General features: G+C 47.2%; 5 non-coding genes and 1 pseudogene across 5 annotated transcripts; all 6 read left to right on the forward strand.

Annotated features, from left to right (window-relative positions):
• The first annotated feature begins 2,520 nt into the window (after positions 1–2,520).
• On the forward strand, positions 2,521–2,631 carry LOC130313851 (U2 spliceosomal RNA; annotated as a pseudogene).
• Positions 2,632–4,078: 1,447 nt separating this feature from the next.
• LOC130313845 (U2 spliceosomal RNA) lies at positions 4,079–4,263 on the forward strand. The gene has a single exon (XR_008861697.1). It is a non-coding gene; the product is annotated as a U2 spliceosomal RNA (small nuclear RNA).
• Positions 4,264–6,351: 2,088 nt separating this feature from the next.
• Positions 6,352–6,542, forward strand: LOC130313836 (U2 spliceosomal RNA). Its single transcript, XR_008861689.1, has one exon. It is a non-coding gene; the product is annotated as a U2 spliceosomal RNA (small nuclear RNA).
• A 2,090-nt stretch (positions 6,543–8,632) lies between these two features.
• Positions 8,633–8,823, forward strand: LOC130313849 (U2 spliceosomal RNA). The gene has a single exon (XR_008861700.1). It is a non-coding gene; the product is annotated as a U2 spliceosomal RNA (small nuclear RNA).
• Positions 8,824–10,912: 2,089 nt separating this feature from the next.
• On the forward strand, positions 10,913–11,103 carry LOC130313852 (U2 spliceosomal RNA). The gene has a single exon (XR_008861701.1). It is a non-coding gene; the product is annotated as a U2 spliceosomal RNA (small nuclear RNA).
• A 2,091-nt stretch (positions 11,104–13,194) lies between these two features.
• On the forward strand, positions 13,195–13,385 carry LOC130313853 (U2 spliceosomal RNA). Its single transcript, XR_008861702.1, has one exon. It is a non-coding gene; the product is annotated as a U2 spliceosomal RNA (small nuclear RNA).
• Positions 13,386–14,759: the final 1,374 nt, after the last annotated feature.

Consider the following 14,759-nt stretch of genomic DNA (forward strand, 5'->3'; position numbering starts at 1 on the left):
ACAAAGAAAAATCCGGCTCCGGCAGGAGAGGAGGATTTACGGATAAAGCCCTTTTTTAGATTCTCCTGGACGTATTCGGACATGGCAAGAGTCTCTGGGGCAGAGAGAGGATAAATTCTGCCCCGGGGTGGAGTAGTGCCCGGGAGGAGGTCGATAGGGCAATCATAAGGCCTGTGAGGAGGTAGAGTCTCAGCTTGTTTTTTGCAGAAAACATCCGCGAAGTCCATATAGGCCTTAGGGAGACCGGTTACTGGAGGAACCACAGAGTTACGGCAAGGGTTACTGGGAACCGGTTTTAGACAGTTCTTGGAACAAGAGGACCCCCAACTCTTGATCTCCCCAGTGGACCAATCCAGGGTAGGGGAATGAAGTTGAAGCCAGGGAAGTCCAAGGAGAATTTCCGAGGTGCAATTGGGGAGGACCAAAAGTTCAATCCTCTCATGATGAGATCCGATGCTCATAAGAAGGGGCTCCGTGCGGAAACGTATGGTACAGTCCAATCTTTCATTATTTACACAATTGATGTAGAGGGGTCTGGCGAGACTGGTCACCGGGATGTTGAACCTGTTGACGAGAGAGGCCAAAATAAAATTTCCTGCAGATCCAGAGTCCAAGAAGGCCACTGTAGAGAAGGAGAAGGCAGAGGCAGACATCCGCACAGGCACAGTAAGACGTGGAGAAGCAGAGTAGACATCAAGGACTGTTTCACCTTTGTGCGGAGTCAGCGTACGTCTTTCCAGGCGGGGAGGACGGATAGGACAATCTCTCAGGAAGTGTTCGGTACTAGCACAGTACAGGCAGAGGTTCTCCATACGGCGTCGTGTCCTCTCTTGAGGTGTCAGGCGAGACCGGTCGACCTGCATAGCCTCCACGGCGGGAGGCACAGGAACAGATTGCAGGGGACCAGAGGAGAGAGGAGCCGAGGAGAAGAAACGCCTCGTGCGAACAGAGTCCATATCTTGGCGGAGTTCCTGACGCCTTTCGGAAAAACGCATGTCAATGCGAGTGGCTAGGTGAATAAGTTCATGTAGATTAGCAGGAATTTCTCGTGCGGCCAGAACATCTTTAATGTTGCTGGATAGGCCTTTTTTGAAGGTCGCGCAGAGGGCCTCATTATTCCAGGACAATTCTGAAGCAAGAGTACGGAATTGTACGGCATACTCGCCAACGGAAGAATTACCCTGGACCAGGTTCAACAGGGCAGTCTCAGCAGAAGAGGCTCGGGCAGGTTCCTCAAAGACACTTCGGATTTCCGAGAAGAAGGAGTGTACAGAGGCAGTGACGGGGTCATTGCGGTCCCAGAGCGGTGTGGCCCATGACAGGGCTTTTCCGGACAGAAGGCTGACTACGAAAGCCACCTTAGACCTTTCAGTGGGAAACAGGTCCGACATCATCTCCAGATGCAGGGAACATTGGGAAAGAAAGCCACGGCAAAACTTAGAGTCCCCATCAAATTTATCCGGCAAGGATAAGCGTATCCCAGGAGCGGCCACTCGCTGCGGAGGAGGTGCAGGAGCTGGCGGAGGAGATGACTGCTGAAGCTGTGGTAGTAACTGTTGTAGCATAACGGTCAGTTGAGACAGCTGTTGGCCTTGTTGCGCTATCTGTTGTGACTGCTGGGCGACCACCGTGGTGAGGTCAGCGACAACTGGCAGAGGAACTTCAGCGGGATCCATGGCCGGATCTACTGTCACGATGCCGGCTGGCAGGTAGTGGATCCTCTGTGCCAGAGAGGGATTGGCGTGGACCGTGCTAGTGGACCGGTTCTAAGCCACTACTGGTTTTCACCAGAGCCCGCCGCAAAGCGGGATGGTCTTGCTGCGGCGGTAGTGACCAGGTCGTATCCACTAGCAACGGCTCACCTCTCTGGCTGCTGAAGATAGGCGCGGTACAAGGGAGTAGGCAGAAGCAAGGTCAGACGTAGCAGAAGGTCGGGGCAGGCAGCAAGGATCGTAGTCAGGGGCAACGGCAGAAGGTCTGGAAACACAGGCAAGGAACACACAAGGAACGCTTTCACTGGCACTAAGGCAACAAGATCCGGCAAGGGAGTGCAGGGGAAGTGAGGTGATATAGGGAAGTGCACAGGTGAACAAACTAATTGGAACCACTGCGCCAATCAGCGGCGCAGTGGCCCTTTAAATCGCAGGGACCCGGCGCGCGCGCGCCCTAGGGAGCGGGGCCGCGCGCGCCGGGACAGAACAGACGGAGAGCGAGTCAGGTAGGGGAGCCGGGGTGCACATCGCGAGCGGGCGCTACCCGCATCGCGAATCGCATCCCGGCTGGCAGCGGAATCGCAGCGCCCCGGGTCAGAGGACGTGACCGGAGCGCTGCCGCGGGGAGAGTGAAGCGAGCGCTCCGGGGAGGAGCGGGGACCCGGAGCGCTCGGCGTAACATGTGTACTGGTGGTTGACTGCCCCCCAGCCCAGAGTGTGCATGGAAAATTGTCTGGCAGCCTCCCTGACAGCAAGCAGTGATAGTGCCCATGAAGGGCACCTTGTTGGGCCCGCCCCTTTCACGGTTATCGCTTCTCGGCCTTTTGGCTAAGATCAAGTGTAGTATTTGCTTGCTTGATCTGGCTGGAAGGTGCCCGGGGTACCCGCTCCTTTTCCCTGGGGGATCGTTCCACCTTTTGGTGGGACTAAACCCCCTTGCTGACATCAGGGTAGCGGCTTAGTCCCCGGGCAACGAGAAGCGATCACCACCTACCTGCTTGCAGTAGGGGAGGTGTTTTGTTCTGCGATGGAGGAGGCTGGCAAGACAGAAGATCCTGCTATAGGTGTACCTAGCTACGCCAGACTACGAAATGGAGTTCGTGTTACTCTTTTGGACCCTGAGAAGAAGGAGAGAGGCTTATTTTTCGTAGTGGAAGAGATTTTGTTCAAGCTCTTTGAGCTGAAGAAGGAACATATATTATCCATGCTGGAATTTCCAAGAAGTGGTATCTATGACGTGGTTCTGGTTTCGGAGGAGGACTGTGGTATGTTCTGCAATAAAGCATTGCTGTGGAAGTCGCACCCTGTATTGGGAGGGGTAGAGATTACTCCCCATTTTCCGACGCAGGAAAGACTTCTAACTGTAAGGATGTACAGTCCGTATATTCCAGAAGAGGAGATTGTTTTGTTCCTTTCCAGATTCTGTGAGGAGGTGAAGCCAAAAGGCAAGATATATAATCAATTCGGTCTTTGGACGACGAAGTGGAAATTTCAAGTGAAGTTTCAGAAAGCACCTGATGGAAGGCTAATGTATCCGCCTGGTCGTTTTAAGATTGGTACAGTAAATGGGGACCTGTTCTTTTCTGGCATGGACGACTTTTGTCGAAAGTGTAAGAAGTACGGGCATAGGAAAGATTTCTGCGACATCTTGTGGTGCTATAAATGTCAAGGAGAAGGCCATGAACCAGAAGCATGTAAAGAAAAGAAAAAATGCCACCTATGTGGTGATGAGGGGCATCTGGTAGGCACGTGTCCTAAGAGGAAGAAGAAGAAGAAGGAGGGTATGAAAAGAAATAGAGAGGAGGCAATTGAAGTGAGTGAAGAACCGGAAGGGGAAGAAGCTCCAACTAGAAAAGTGGTGGAGGAGAAGAAAAGGAAAGAAAATGAAGAAGATGAATTTATACCGGTAAGGTATGGAGGCTCTCTTGATGTTGTTTTCGAGAGTGTGACAAATAAAGAGAAAAAGGCCTTTGACAAGGATTTGGGTAGTCTAAAAGAAAGATTGGGATACAAAATAAATGAAGCAAGGGATAAAGTTTATCGTTCGTTTCACGCAGATGTGGATAGATTTGTGGAAACATACAAAGTTCCGGCATGGCTGGCGGTTCCAGCTAAAAGTGAGATGCAGAGAGGTGCAATAACTTGTGGTTTCCTAGAGTTCTTGATGGTTTTTGCATGGAGAAGAGGAATGACCTTTTGGTAATCCTCTTTGGTGAAATATTGCATGGTTAGTTTTGGTTAAATATTTTTTTTATGTTTTAAATATGGTTTATTTTATTGTTAAAAAAGATAAAGAAATAAAGAAAAACGGGTTTTCCTGATGATGAACAAAAAAAATCAAGCTCAAATAAGAACTTAGAGCTCTGATGGAGTTCTGAGGGTTAACTTAAAAAAAAAATCTGTTCTTATCAGTTTAATATCTGATACGTCCCCTATCTGGGGACCATATATTAAATGGATTTTTGAGAACGGGGGCCGATTTCGAAGCTTGCTTCCGTCGCCCTATGCATTGACCCGATATGGCAGTATCTTCGGGTACAGTGCACCACCCCCTTACAGGGTTAAAAAGAAAGATTCCTACTTTCATTGCTACCTGCTTGCTGGCTAGCCAGCTAGCCAGCCCTGTGGGCCTTGCTGCTGCTGCAGCCAAAAAACAAAAGGTGGTGCTGCTGCTGCTTCTGCTGCTTCTGCTTCTGCTTGTGTCTGGCCGCTGTTGGAGCGTCCAGGCACAGGACTTCTGCTGCTGCTGACTAAATGGCCTCCTTAATTGGATCATTTGAGTAGCCAGCACACCTGTGCAGGTAGGGCATGACATGATAGGCAGCTGCCTTGATAGCGGGTGGGTGCTGAATGTTCCTAATTGACAAAATAAGATTAATGCTTATGAAGAAATATAAAATCTCATCCCTTCCCCAATATCGCGCCACACCCCTACCCCTTAATTCCCTGGTTGAACTTGATGGACATATGTCTTTTTTCGACCGTACTAACTATGTAACTATGTAACATAACATGGGGGGGGGGGGGGGTCTCCTGGCTGTTCACACAGGTGTGTCATTGCTGTACATTGACCATGCATTGCTTCTGTGGTATTGCAAAGGCAAAGACAAATGCTTCCAGCCATCCATTGCACTAATGGATTGGTCATCAGCTGGCTGTCTATGTCCCGCATCAATATAGACCAAAGTACAGAGGGTTAGGCTATGCTATTGTGCACCTACCTGATGCATCAGAAGGTGCGAGGCCCTTGCTAAATTCTGTGCACAGACTTTGAGATCTATACTTTAGACTGTATCTAAACCTGCTCCAACATGGACTGACATTCTGGCCTACTTTCAGCCGATGCGACTTGTCTGTCGCTGAACAGTCGCTTTTTATGTATTCAGCACCTATGTATAATGTTGTAAAAATGCTCTAGAAGCTAAAGTCGCAGAAATGTCACACATATTTGGCCTGCAACTTTCTGTGCGACAAATTCAGACAGGAAAAATCAGTATAAATCCTTAGAAAATTATCCCCCAGTGTCTCCATCTGCTGGCGGTATTGAATAAGCATTGCTGCACTGATGGGGTATGCATTAGACGAAAAAAAAGAAGAAAAAGAAGAATAATACGCCCAGAAAAGAGGCGAAAAGGAGAAAAACGTAAAAAAACGTGAAAAAAAAGTAAGAGGAAGAGAAGGGAAAAAAAGGTGGAAATGGGTTTAAAAGTGATTTCGGCGGAGAAATATATATATATATATATATATATATATATATATATATATACGCGCACACACACACATATATATAAACGTATTCTCCGTTGAGATATTGCAGCCGCTGCTGTGTCCAGGCCCAGGAGCCTTAGCACTGTGCTGTGATGTCACTCAATACCACTGACATCACTAGGTGTAAACAACATCTCTCCTTTGCTGTGTATGTGACTATGGAGCTGTTTGGTGATGTCGTCTATTATGGCCTTCATAGAAGCAACAGGAGATTGTTGCATCCATCTAGAACCCTCAGAACTACAGTGCTATGATGTCACTCACTTCCACAGGCCTTGCAGAGTGTAAACAACAACAACCCAGCTTTGTTGTGTATGTAACCATAGGGATTTGTGATGTCACCTAGAACCTTCACAGCAGCGACAGCTTTATGAGGAGCATCAGCACTGCTCTGCCTGAGCAGAACCATCACCGCCATAGGTTGTCAAATAACCCGGGTTTAACCCACACAGGTAAGTCCAATTGGGTGCAGGCATGTCCTCTATGCTTACAGCTTCCCGTGGGTGTTGGTTTGATACCGTTTGGGGACAGCCAAGGAGGCATCTGCAGGCAACAAAGGTAGGTGTGTGCTTGTGTGTGTGTTTCCTATGCAGATCCTAAGCCCAGTGTCACATGCAAGTAGGAGGAGTAAGAAGGGTTCCTGGCAAATCCGGGTTATGGATTGCATTTAAAAAGGCCCCGTGGGAGTGCAATGGGCCCCTGTCTTGCTGCTTAGCAATAATGGTATGGGTTTAGGTTCTGCTGTGTGTACTGGTGGTTGACTGCCCCCCAGCCCAGAGTGTGCATGGAAAATTGTCTGGCAGCCTCCCTGACAGCAAGCAGTGATAGTGCCCATGAAGGGCACCTTGTTGGGCCCGCCCCTTTCACGGTTATCGCTTCTCGGCCTTTTGGCTAAGATCAAGTGTAGTATCTGTTCTTATCAGTTTAATATCTGATACGTCCCCTATCTGGGGACCATATATTAAATGGATTTTTGAGAACGGGGGCCGATTTCGAAGCTTGCTTCCGTCGCCCTATGCATTGACCCGATATGGCAGTATCTTCGGGTACAGTGCACCACCCCCTTACAGGGTTAAAAAGAAAGATTCCTACTTTCATTGCTACCTGCTTGCTGGCTAGCCAGCTAGCCAGCCCTGTGGGCCTTGCTGCTGCTGCAGCCAAAAAACAAAAGGTGGTGCTGCTGCTGCTTCTGCTGCTTCTGCTTCTGCTTGTGTCTGGCCGCTGTTGGAGCGTCCAGGCACAGGACTTCTGCTGCTGCTGACTAAATGGCCTCCTTAATTGGATCATTTGAGTAGCCAGCACACCTGTGCAGGTAGGGCATGACATGATAGGCAGCTGCCTTGATAGCGGGTGGGTGCTGAATGTTCCTAATTGACAAAATAAGATTAATGCTTATGAAGAAATATAAAATCTCATCCCTTCCCCAATATCGCGCCACACCCCTACCCCTTAATTCCCTGGTTGAACTTGATGGACATATGTCTTTTTTCGACCGTACTAACTATGTAACTATGTAACATAACATGGGGGGGGGGGGGGTCTCCTGGCTGTTCACACAGGTGTGTCATTGCTGTACATTGACCATGCATTGCTTCTGTGGTATTGCAAAGGCAAAGACAAATGCTTCCAGCCATCCATTGCACTAATGGATTGGTCATCAGCTGGCTGTCTATGTCCCGCATCAATATAGACCAAAGTACAGAGGGTTAGGCTATGCTATTGTGCACCTACCTGATGCATCAGAAGGTGCGAGGCCCTTGCTAAATTCTGTGCACAGACTTTGAGATCTATACTTTAGACTGTATCTAAACCTGCTCCAACATGGACTGACATTCTGGCCTACTTTCAGCCGATGCGACTTGTCTGTCGCTGAACAGTCGCTTTTTATGTATTCAGCACCTATGTATAATGTTGTAAAAATGCTCTAGAAGCTAAAGTCGCAGAAATGTCACACATATTTGGCCTGCAACTTTCTGTGCGACAAATTCAGACAGGAAAAATCAGTATAAATCCTTAGAAAATTATCCCCCAGTGTCTCCATCTGCTGGCGGTATTGAATAAGCATTGCTGCACTGATGGGGTATGCATTAGACGAAAAAAAAGAAGAAAAAGAAGAATAATACGCCCAGAAAAGAGGCGAAAAGGAGAAAAACGTAAAAAAACGTGAAAAAAAAGTAAGAGGAAGAGAAGGGAAAAAAAAGGTGGAAATGGGTTTAAAAGTGATTTCGGCGGAGAAATATATATATATATATATATATATATATATATATATATATATACGCGCACACACACACATATATATAAACGTATTCTCCGTTGAGATATTGCAGCCGCTGCTGTGTCCAGGCCCAGGAGCCTTAGCACTGTGCTGTGATGTCACTCAATACCACTGACATCACTAGGTGTAAACAACATCTCTCCTTTGCTGTGTATGTGACTATGGAGCTGTTTGGTGATGTCGTCTATTATGGCCTTCATAGAAGCAACAGGAGATTGTTGCATCCATCTAGAACCCTCAGAACTACAGTGCTATGATGTCACTCACTTCCACAGGCCTTGCAGAGTGTAAACAACAACAACCCAGCTTTGTTGTGTATGTAACCATAGGGATTTGTGATGTCACCTAGAACCTTCACAGCAGCGACAGCTTTATGAGGAGCATCAGCACTGCTCTGCCTGAGCAGAACCATCACCGCCATAGGTTGTCAAATAACCCGGGTTTAACCCACACAGGTAAGTCCAATGGGGTGCAGGCATGTCCTCTATGCTTACAGCTTCCCGTGGGTGTTGGTTTGATACCGTTTGGGGACAGCCAAGGAGGCATCTGCAGGCAACAAAGGTAGGTGTGTGCTTGTGTGTGTGTTTCCTATGCAGATCCTAAGCCCAGTGTCACATGCAAGTAGGAGGAGTAAGAAGGGTTCCTGGCAAATCCGGGTTATGGATTGCATTTAAAAAGGCCCCGTGGGAGTGCAATGGGCCCCTGTCTTGCTGCTTAGCAATAATGGTATGGGTTTAGGTTCTGCTGTGTGTACTGGTGGTTGACTGCCCCCCAGCCCAGAGTGTGCATGGAAAATTGTCTGGCAGCCTCCCTGACAGCAAGCAGTGATAGTGCCCATGAAGGGCACCTTGTTGGGCCCGCCCCTTTCACGGTTATCGCTTCTCGGCCTTTTGGCTAAGATCAAGTGTAGTATCTGTTCTTATCAGTTTAATATCTGATACGTCCCCTATCTGGGGACCATATATTAAATGGATTTTTGAGAACGGGGGCCGATTTCGAAGCTTGCTTCCGTCGCCCTATGCATTGACCCGATATGGCAGTATCTTCGGGTACAGTGCACCACCCCCTTACAGGGTTAAAAAGAAAGATTCCTACTTTCATTGCTACCTGCTTGCTGGCTAGCCAGCTAGCCAGCCCTGTGGGCCTTGCTGCTGCTGCAGCCAAAAAACAAAAGGTGGTGCTGCTGCTGCTTCTGCTGCTTCTGCTTCTGCTTGTGTCTGGCCGCTGTTGGAGCGTCCAGGCACAGGACTTCTGCTGCTGCTGACTAAATGGCCTCCTTAATTGGATCATTTGAGTAGCCAGCACACCTGTGCAGGTAGGGCATGACATGATAGGCAGCTGCCTTGATAGCGGGTGGGTGCTGAATGTTCCTAATTGACAAAATAAGATTAATGCTTATGAAGAAATATAAAATCTCATCCCTTCCCCAATATCGCGCCACACCCCTACCCCTTAATTCCCTGGTTGAACTTGATGGACATATGTCTTTTTTCGACCGTACTAACTATGTAACTATGTAACATAACATGGGGGGGGGGGGGGTCTCCTGGCTGTTCACACAGGTGTGTCATTGCTGTACATTGACCATGCATTGCTTCTGTGGTATTGCAAAGGCAAAGACAAATGCTTCCAGCCATCCATTGCACTAATGGATTGGTCATCAGCTGGCTGTCTATGTCCCGCATCAATATAGACCAAAGTACAGAGGGTTAGGCTATGCTATTGTGCACCTACCTGATGCATCAGAAGGTGCGAGGCCCTTGCTAAATTCTGTGCACAGACTTTGAGATCTATACTTTAGACTGTATCTAAACCTGCTCCAACATGGACTGACATTCTGGCCTACTTTCAGCCGATGCGACTTGTCTGTCGCTGAACAGTCGCTTTTTATGTATTCAGCACCTATGTATAATGTTGTAAAAATGCTCTAGAAGCTAAAGTCGCAGAAATGTCACACATATTTGGCCTGCAACTTTCTGTGCGACAAATTCAGACAGGAAAAATCAGTATAAATCCTTAGAAAATTATCCCCCAGTGTCTCCATCTGCTGGCGGTATTGAATAAGCATTGCTGCACTGATGGGGTATGCATTAGACGAAAAAAAAGAAGAAAAAGAAGAATAATACGCCCAGAAAAGAGGCGAAAAGGAGAAAAACGTAAAAAAACGTGAAAAAAAAGTAAGAGGAAGAGAAGGGAAAAAAAGGTGGAAATGGGTTTAAAAGTGATTTCGGCGGAGAAATATATATATATATATATATATATATATATATATATATATATACGCGCACACACACACATATATATAAACGTATTCTCCGTTGAGATATTGCAGCCGCTGCTGTGTCCAGGCCCAGGAGCCTTAGCACTGTGCTGTGATGTCACTCAATACCACTGACATCACTAGGTGTAAACAACATCTCTCCTTTGCTGTGTATGTGACTATGGAGCTGTTTGGTGATGTCGTCTATTATGGCCTTCATAGAAGCAACAGGAGATTGTTGCATCCATCTAGAACCCTCAGAACTACAGTGCTATGATGTCACTCACTTCCACAGGCCTTGCAGAGTGTAAACAACAACAACCCAGCTTTGTTGTGTATGTAACCATAGGGATTTGTGATGTCACCTAGAACCTTCACAGCAGCGACAGCTTTATGAGGAGCATCAGCACTGCTCTGCCTGAGCAGAACCATCACCGCCATAGGTTGTCAAATAACCCGGGTTTAACCCACACAGGTAAGTCCAATTGGGTGCAGGCATGTCCTCTATGCTTACAGCTTCCCGTGGGTGTTGGTTTGATACCGTTTGGGGACAGCCAAGGAGGCATCTGCAGGCAACAAAGGTAGGTGTGTGCTTGTGTGTGTGTTTCCTATGCAGATCCTAAGCCCAGTGTCACATGCAAGTAGGAGGAGTAAGAAGGGTTCCTGGCAAATCCGGGTTATGGATTGCATTTAAAAAGGCCCCGTGGGAGTGCAATGGGCCCCTGTCTTGCTGCTTAGCAATAATGGTATGGGTTTAGGTTCTGCTGTGTGTACTGGTGGTTGACTGCCCCCCAGCCCAGAGTGTGCATGGAAAATTGTCTGGCAGCCTCCCTGACAGCAAGCAGTGATAGTGCCCATGAAGGGCACCTTGTTGGGCCCGCCCCTTTCACGGTTATCGCTTCTCGGCCTTTTGGCTAAGATCAAGTGTAGTATCTGTTCTTATCAGTTTAATATCTGATACGTCCCCTATCTGGGGACCATATATTAAATGGATTTTTGAGAACGGGGGCCGATTTCGAAGCTTGCTTCCGTCGCCCTATGCATTGACCCGATATGGCAGTATCTTCGGGTACAGTGCACCACCCCCTTACAGGGTTAAAAAGAAAGATTCCTACTTTCATTGCTACCTGCTTGCTGGCTAGCCAGCTAGCCAGCCCTGTGGGCCTTGCTGCTGCTGCAGCCAAAAAACAAAAGGTGGTGCTGCTGCTGCTTCTGCTGCTTCTGCTTCTGCTTGTGTCTGGCCGCTGTTGGAGCGTCCAGGCACAGGACTTCTGCTGCTGCTGACTAAATGGCCTCCTTAATTGGATCATTTGAGTAGCCAGCACACCTGTGCAGGTAGGGCATGACATGATAGGCAGCTGCCTTGATAGCGGGTGGGTGCTGAATGTTCCTAATTGACAAAATAAGATTAATGCTTATGAAGAAATATAAAATCTCATCCCTTCCCCAATATCGCGCCACACCCCTACCCCTTAATTCCCTGGTTGAACTTGATGGACATATGTCTTTTTTCGACCGTACTAACTATGTAACTATGTAACATAACATGGGGGGGGGGGGGGGTCTCCTGGCTGTTCACACAGGTGTGTCATTGCTGTACATTGACCATGCATTGCTTCTGTGGTATTGCAAAGGCAAAGACAAATGCTTCCAGCCATCCATTGCACTAATGGATTGGTCATCAGCTGGCTGTCTATGTCCCGCATCAATATAGACCAAAGTACAGAGGGTTAGGCTATGCTATTGTGCACCTACCTGATGCATCAGAAGGTGCGAGGCCCTTGCTAAATTCTGTGCACAGACTTTGAGATCTATACTTTAGACTGTATCTAAACCTGCTCCAACATGGACTGACATTCTGGCCTACTTTCAGCCGATGCGACTTGTCTGTCGCTGAACAGTCGCTTTTTATGTATTCAGCACCTATGTATAATGTTGTAAAAATGCTCTAGAAGCTAAAGTCGCAGAAATGTCACACATATTTGGCCTGCAACTTTCTGTGCGACAAATTCAGACAGGAAAAATCAGTATAAATCCTTAGAAAATTATCCCCCAGTGTCTCCATCTGCTGGCGGTATTGAATAAGCATTGCTGCACTGATGGGGTATGCATTAGACGAAAAAAAAGAAGAAAAAGAAGAATAATACGCCCAGAAAAGAGGCGAAAAGGAGAAAAACGTAAAAAAACGTGAAAAAAAAGTAAGAGGAAGAGAAGGGAAAAAAAAGGTGGAAATGGGTTTAAAAGTGATTTCGGCGGAGAAATATATATATATATATATATATATATATATATATATATATATACGCGCACACACACACATATATATAAACGTATTCTCCGTTGAGATATTGCAGCCGCTGCTGTGTCCAGGCCCAGGAGCCTTAGCACTGTGCTGTGATGTCACTCAATACCACTGACATCACTAGGTGTAAACAACATCTCTCCTTTGCTGTGTATGTGACTATGGAGCTGTTTGGTGATGTCGTCTATTATGGCCTTCATAGAAGCAACAGGAGATTGTTGCATCCATCTAGAACCCTCAGAACTACAGTGCTATGATGTCACTCACTTCCACAGGCCTTGCAGAGTGTAAACAACAACAACCCAGCTTTGTTGTGTATGTAACCATAGGGATTTGTGATGTCACCTAGAACCTTCACAGCAGCGACAGCTTTATGAGGAGCATCAGCACTGCTCTGCCTGAGCAGAACCATCACCGCCATAGGTTGTCAAATAACCCGGGTTTAACCCACACAGGTAAGTCCAATGGGGTGCAGGCATGTCCTCTATGCTTACAGCTTCCCGTGGGTGTTGGTTTGATACCGTTTGGGGACAGCCAAGGAGGCATCTGCAGGCAACAAAGGTAGGTGTGTGCTTGTGTGTGTGTTTCCTATGCAGATCCTAAGCCCAGTGTCACATGCAAGTAGGAGGAGTAAGAAGGGTTCCTGGCAAATCCGGGTTATGGATTGCATTTAAAAAGGCCCCGTGGGAGTGCAATGGGCCCCTGTCTTGCTGCTTAGCAATAATGGTATGGGTTTAGGTTCTGCTGTGTGTACTGGTGGTTGACTGCCCCCCAGCCCAGAGTGTGCATGGAAAATTGTCTGGCAGCCTCCCTGACAGCAAGCAGTGATAGTGCCCATGAAGGGCACCTTGTTGGGCCCGCCCCTTTCACGGTTATCGCTTCTCGGCCTTTTGGCTAAGATCAAGTGTAGTATCTGTTCTTATCAGTTTAATATCTGATACGTCCCCTATCTGGGGACCATATATTAAATGGATTTTTGAGAACGGGGGCCGATTTCGAAGCTTGCTTCCGTCGCCCTATGCATTGACCCGATATGGCAGTATCTTCGGGTACAGTGCACCACCCCCTTACAGGGTTAAAAAGAAAGATTCCTACTTTCATTGCTACCTGCTTGCTGGCTAGCCAGCTAGCCAGCTAGCCAGCCCTGTGGGCCTTGCTGCTGCTGCAGCCAAAAAACAAAAGGTGGTGCTGCTGCTGCTTCTGCTGCTTCTGCTTCTGCTTGTGTCTGGCCGCTGTTGGAGCGTCCAGGCACAGGACTTCTGCTGCTGCTGACTAAATGGCCTCCTTAATTGGATCATTTGAGTAGCCAGCACACCTGTGCAGGTAGGGCATGACATGATAGGCAGCTGCCTTGATAGCGGGTGGGTGCTGAATGTTCCTAATTGACAAAATAAGATTAATGCTTATGAAGAAATATAAAATCTCATCCCTTCCCCAATATCGCGCCACACCCCTACCCCTTAATTCCCTGGTTGAACTTGATGGACATATGTCTTTTTTCGACCGTACTAACTATGTAACTATGTAACATAACATGGGGGGGGGGGGTCTCCTGGCTGTTCACACAGGTGTGTCATTGCTGTACATTGACCATGCATTGCTTCTGTGGTATTGCAAAGGCAAAGACAAATGCTTCCAGCCATCCATTGCACTAATGGATTGGTCATCAGCTGGCTGTCTATGTCCCGCATCAATATAGACCAAAGTACAGAGGGTTAGGCTATGCTATTGTGCACCTACCTGATGCATCAGAAGGTGCGAGGCCCTTGCTAAATTCTGTGCACAGACTTTGAGATCTATACTTTAGACTGTATCTAAACCTGCTCCAACATGGACTGACATTCTGGCCTACTTTCAGCCGATGCGACTTGTCTGTCGCTGAACAGTCGCTTTTATGTATTCAGCACCTATGTATAATGTTGTAAAAATGCTCTAGAAGCTAAAGTCGCAGAAATGTCACACATATTTGGCCTGCAACTTTCTGTGCGACAAATTCAGACAGGAAAAATCAGTATAAATCCTTAGAAAATTATCCCCCAGTGTCTCCATCTGCTGGCGGTATTGAATAAGCATTGCTGCACTGATGGGGTATGCATTAGACGAAAAAAAAGAAGAAAAAGAAGAATAATACGCCCAGAAAAGAGGCGAAAAGGAGAAAAACGTAAAAAAACGTGAAAAAAAAGTAAGAGGAAGAGAAGGGAAAAAAAGGTGGGAAAAAAATGGGTTTAAAAGTGATTTCGGCGGAGAAATATATATATATATATATATATATACGCGCACACACACACATATATATAAACGTATTCTCCGTTGAGATATTGCAGCCGCTGCTGTGTCCAGGCCCAGGAGCCTTAGCACTGTGCTGTGATGTCACTCAATACCACTGACATCACTAGGTGTAAACAACATCTCTCCTTTGCTGTGTATGTGACTATGGAG

The sequence above is a fragment of the Hyla sarda genome, unplaced genomic scaffold, assembly GCF_029499605.1.
Source record: "Hyla sarda isolate aHylSar1 unplaced genomic scaffold, aHylSar1.hap1 scaffold_1785, whole genome shotgun sequence".
In the NCBI taxonomy this organism is placed as follows: Eukaryota; Metazoa; Chordata; class Amphibia; order Anura; family Hylidae; genus Hyla; species Hyla sarda.